Source organism: Pinus tabuliformis, chromosome 2_1, assembly GCF_031772625.1.
Source record: "Pinus tabuliformis cultivar Carrire ecotype Pingquan chromosome 2_1, CPIR1, whole genome shotgun sequence".
NCBI lineage: Eukaryota > Viridiplantae > Streptophyta > Pinopsida > Pinales > Pinaceae > Pinus > Pinus tabuliformis.
The window spans coordinates 78,118,703-78,124,874 of NC_142299.1; positions in this window are offsets into that span (position 1 = coordinate 78,118,703).

The following is a 6,172-nucleotide window of genomic DNA, read 5'->3' on the forward strand; positions in this document are numbered from 1 at the left end:
GGGCAAAGAAAATAAGGCTTCAAGAAATTCTTCGATATACACCAAGTTTGTGTACAATTACCAAGTAAGTGAAATAATTGAAAGACTACGAGCGAATAAATCGGGTCAGAGATATGAAGAAAGTGTGGAGAAATTTAGTGAAAAGGGAAGAAAAAAATATTTGTTGTTCGGTCGTTGTCAATAAGAAATTCCATAGCCTTCCACCACAGCAAAATGTCGTGTAGAGGCCCACTGTGATGACGTGCTGCAGCATATAAACAATGTCTTATACGCAAGACCTGAAGAAATTCTTCGATATCCACCAAGCGTTTGTAGAGTTCGCAATTAAGTGAATATGAAATATTTGAAAGATTGCGAGAAAGAAGAATCCGGTCAGAGATATGAAGAAAATCACTAAAAGGAGAAATATAAAGAAAATGATATGTTCTGGATGGTGGTCGTCGAAAGGAAATTTGGTACTCTTTAGCCTTGACAAAATGCCCTGAAGAAAGCTTGAGGAAATTCTTATATATATAGAGGGAGAGAGATTCTTTCATTTGTAAAATACTTGTCTCAAAGTGAGTGTGAAAAGGGAAATCAGCTGGAAAATTGAAAAACATTCCTAAATTGCCCTATGAAGTGCAGCACACATAAGAAGACAACGATGGGAAATTCTTCAATATACGAGATTTTTTGAGGAAAAAAAAGAGGGGAATTTCTTAAAAACCTGGTTGCGATGGATCAATTAACTTGTAGAACTTTATCATAGGAGTAATTGCACAAGACAAAATAAATGTTACTGTCTGTGTGCTTCCGTCAGGTTGGATCCCCGAGAGTTATGACCATCATTCACAGTAGGAACATTGTGATGGCGCGCTGCAGGATTTGGACAATGTCTTAATAGGTAGAGGGTTGGTTTATGTTAGCCTCTTATTGCAATAGGTTTCATATTTCATGATTGACTGTTTTACATGCCAAATATGTCATCTTTTCATGCTGCAAGGTTCCATATTTCCATGAAGTTCCATTTTGAAGAATCATACCATTTTTGAAGAGTTCTACAGTTAAGGGAAAGCCAAACAACTTAATCTTGGTTTCCCTAGGTTTAAATTGCTTGTTTTAGAAGATAGAGAATGAATATCTGTCCAAACAGCTTAAGCTTGGCATATCAGTAGCTAGGTAGAGAAATGAAGGAGCCCAACTGCTTAATCTGGGCCCTTGGAAGAGATAAGGGTTGATTTTAGATAGGATGGCAGTTAAAAGAAAAGAAGACAATCAGGGTCTGCAAGTCTAAGTGCACCCATGCAAAAAGAAGAAAAAATGCTAGGTAAGTAGGCTGGGTAAGTAGTTTTGTGGTTGCAGAATCAAGCAATGTGATCCATTTCATGTTTTCAAGTGTTATATCTATCTAGATCACAATTATGAGGTAGTTTTTCATTTGGAGGAGCTCAAGCGAGGCATGTCTGATTCCCCCTTCTTCTTATTCCCAAAATCATTCACTAACCTCCCCAAAGAGGTCAAGATCTGCTTAATATCTCTTAAGTTTCATCATTTGTCATATCATTGGCCTAAGTAAAGGTTTGCTTTGCTTAGGAGTACTCTTATTCACTCTATAAGTCATTTTTCCCTTTTAAGTGGCCTAATATTTCTATCCTTAGTGCTTTCTAATCAAAATTCATATTAATTTCTAACTTACTATGTAAATCCCTATCTATTTCCCCTTCCCCTTACTAAAAAGCACTAAATAACTCCCCTATGTACATATTCGCATCCCCTGGCACTATAGCCCTATAACATCAGTTTGGGGAAATGATAGTCCATCTGGGATACCATTAGCCCTTCCGCGTCTTAACCTGGAGTTAGCTTAACCTCTGGTTAAACTAATAACCATTCCCTTCCCCTCTCTTACCCATAAACCTTAATGTTTCACCCTTCACGCTCACATTTTCAGGTTTTGTTTAATTATTTGGTTTAAACAGTCAAACTCTACCCCCGGCGCACATACCATAACCCACAAAACCAAAGGTTTGAACCCCCGCCATGTAAACAAATATTAATTTAATATTTGGGCCCTCCCCATCCGACGGCTCTCACCGATTTCGGAGCCGCCCTGATGTCCGATGCTTAGCCTCCGATAGGTTAGCGGTTTCCCCACCGTACAAAAGACGCGTGTCTCCACGTGATTGTATCGGAACCCCTCTGACAAATACTGCCCTCGTATAGAAGGCGGTCCGATGAAACCACAAACCGCCTTCTGTCTCTCCCCCCCTGACATCAACACCACGTCGTTGCCACCGCATCTGCCTCCGTCCCTACCCTGCCATCGTGTCCTATGCCACGTCGTCAAACCACTCAGCTGCCATGTCACCCTGTCGTACTGCCATGTCACCCTGCCGTACTAGGACCCGCCACTGACGTCATGCTGACGTCATCACCGAAAAAGGCGCGAAGGGCGAAAATCGCAGCAAAGAATGCCCGAAACCAGAAACAGAGGCAGTTTTCGATGCGCGATTAGTGCTAAGCGCTAATCACGCATCGCTAAGAAAAATTGCTCAAAATGGAGAGCCTCCTATTGCTTGGCTACCAGCAGGCCCAAAAAACGCAGATTAAAAGCCAGCCTCAGTCCAACACAGTTATCAGGTTGCATTCCTCCGCCATTATTTGACAGGATTTCTTCATGTAGGTTCATATTCAATCGGCCAGCGCCGATAGCATTCTAGAGGCCATGAAAAGCATTTGCATCAATTATTTTTGCCTTGAAAGGGCAGAAAAGGGGCAATTTGAGAGTTTCAAGCATATCAGAGGAAAGATAAAGCCCAGATTCAATTAAAGAGTATCAGTGAAGTGACAAAGAGTATCAGATCGGCAATATCAAAGCAGGTGAACATTAAAGGCTTCCATCCAAGTCAAAGAAGTAGTAAAGGCCATTCAAAGCTTATTAGATCGAGATTAGTGCACATTAAAGCCACCTAAAAGCAGCAGAACCGCCTAAGAGGTACAGATAAAAGACAAGGCACAGTTATTGCAGAAACATTGCACTGAGCCACCAAGGACACCATATTAACTCATTTTGATGCAGCTGCCTCTAGCGCAGCTCAAATAAATATCTTCTTGCATTAACTTCAGGACAAGATTAGGTTAAAGAACTCATTTCCCTCAGATCTGTTTAAGATCTGCTGTAATAGATATTTTTAGATATTTTCTCTATATAAACCACCCTAATTCATTGTTTAAAGGGTTGGTTGGTTGATAATCCTCATTCGAGACTTGCGCTGTATACTTTGAGAGCTCTATAATCAAAGATTGCTGGAATGCTTTGGATGAAGAACTGTCTGTTGTGTTATTTAATGGCCAAAGAGTGACTGTGGAATTCCTGTGCTACTACATGGCTCAATAAGTGTTTTCTTACCTCTGTTTACAGTTTATATATGTTTACTCCACCATTGTGTTACCATCTAAATAGCAAGAAAGAAGAATAGCTTAGGTTTTGCTTGACTGCACCCTATGCTCAGTTCTTGTTATTTCTATATGTTTTCTTCAGAAATGGTTATGAATATGCATACTTAAATGATCATGTTTACCCTGTTTCTTTCACATATGATTGTCATTTAGGAATTCTTGACTGCTCCTAGACAAACTTTCATTCACCTTCCCTATCTGTTAGCTAATGAAAGATTCTTAGTTGTCTTTCATCTCTGACCTTCATTCCATCTTTATTCCAGCTTGATATTGTTCTATGTGTAGCTATCCTGCTCTGTATTCCTCCTGTGACCAAGAAAACGCAACAGCACGCCCTAATCCATGACTCCATGCCCAATGGTTTGAACTTCTCACTCTATGCATCCCAACTCTGCTTGAAAACATCATCCTTCCCACCAAAATCAAAACAAAACCCATGTACACCATAACTAGCCTAAAATCAACCCAAAACAAAGCTAAATTCTAAAGAGAGAGCCCTCTCTGACTGCAGGTAGGCTAGGACCTGTAGCCCAAAGATTGGTTTGTGGTTACCTCGGCCGTATCCCTTAAGGAGCCAAGGGACAACCTGAGTGATAACATCATTGGCGACTCCACTAGGAAACTATTCAGAAAATTCCAAAAAACAAGTTAGAAGCTGGCTCCCAAGAAGAAAACACATAATACTAGGTCAAATCCAGACCCAAATCCACCAGCTGTTTTTGAAAATCCCAATTTAATCTCTAGAAACCTTAGCAAACAAAAACAAGAAGATTTTGTTGATTCAAGCCCTGAAACAGTTCAGCCAAGCTGTTTTCCAACCCTTGTTAAAGTTTTGTTTCGTTCAACCCCTACTTCCCCTTGTTCATCATCCACCTCTCCAAGCACCTTTTCCACACCTCCATTCACTGCGCATACTACCACTACCACCACTGTTATTACAGCTCTTCCAGCTGTTCCAATCGTTCCACTTATCCCTATAAATATGGCTAATAGATATGCACCTTTACAGTTACCTGCAAATCCAGGGGCTATGCCTCAGGATTATCAAACCAAAATCACATATTTTGAAGGTACTAGTTCTGGCACAGCCCTGCAACATACTAAGAAAATGCAGGAATATTTTGAGAGTTATGAAATAGATGATGATAGTGTAAGAATGAAAATTTTTGTCCAAAGTTGAATAGGAGATGTAAGGCCCTGGTTTAGAGCACTTGCTGCAAATTCCATAGCTGACCTAGAGGCCCTTTACCAAACATTTCTTAACAGATGGGAGAAGAAGAAGGACCCTCTGCACATATTATCCAAGTATGACACTATCAAAAGATGCCTTCAAGAAGCTGTCTTAGACTATTGTGCCAGGTTTAACAATGTTTACAATGCTATTCCACAAAACCTTAGACCTCCACCTGATCTTGCTTTATACAAATTCCCTGATGGATTTGATTCAGACATGGCTTATCAATTAAGGGAGAGAGCCCCTCAAACCTTAGCAGACATGCAAAATGTAGCTGTTAGTGTGGAGGCAAATCTGATTGCCAAGCAAAAAAGTTCAAGAGCTGAGAGAAGAACCACTTTTAAAGATGAACCTTCAGCCTTTTAGCAAAAATTGGACACAATCATCAAAGGTATGGACAACTTTGAAAATAGAATGGGAACTATTGAAAGAAAAGCCTCATGGGAAGGACAACAAAACAATCCTATCAGAAATCCAAACTTCAGAAAAAATTAGAACCCAAACGTTGGAAGGGCAAGTCCTGACCAGGATATAAGACTTCCTTTTCATGAAAACTATGCTGAAGCATCCACATCTAGTGATCAGATAGAGGAAACTCACATAAACTTGATGGGTTTGAAGAATGAACAACAAGTATTTCTAACCCAAGAAGACCAAGATGACCATGATATAAATCAATTTCAGACCAAGTCTGGAGAGTCATTTGACTTCAAACAAGGCTATGATTTAGTTGTCTACGAAGTCCATAAACAATACAAATTGAGAACTAGAACCATTGATGTGTCTGATCCCATCAAGTCAAAGGATGCCAAGCAGCCTAAGAAAGTAAAAGTCTAGGCCGCTATCACAGAACCTGCTGATAAAACAGACCCAAAATTAAAAGAAGTGACCATAGAGGATGTATCTGACATGCAGCCCTCTAATAACCAGCCTTTTGTATCCTTTCCCTCAAAAGACAATGTAAATAGCACTCCTCAAAGCCTTCCCAAAACAGAACAATCTCAAGAAATCACTGATAACCAAGAAAAGATCACTGAAGATACAATTGAAAAGGGAAAATCGGCCAGTCACAATACTAAAACACAGTCAGAAAAACCTTTTGATTTAGAAGCAGAAATAGGTAAATTAAAGATATCTATTCCTCTCTCTGAGCTTGCCAAACATGATGTGTACAGACAGCAAATCAAAAGATCACTGGAAATGCCAGAGAACAGGGATGATGTTAATGTCTTAGATAATCAACCTGAATTACTTTTTGGTCCTGAAGTCAATGGTAGATTAGCACATGGAGTTGTTCTACCCTTTTATGTCAGTTTGCACATTCATGATAAAGTGTTGCACAATGCTATGTTTGATTCAGGTGCTTCACACAATCTAATGCCCAAAGCTGTAATGGAGAAGCTAAACCTTGATGTCACTAGACCCTACAAAGACTTACTCTCATTTGATTCTAGTCAGGTCAAGTGTTTAGGCTTAATCAAAGACCTTTGTGTGTCTTTA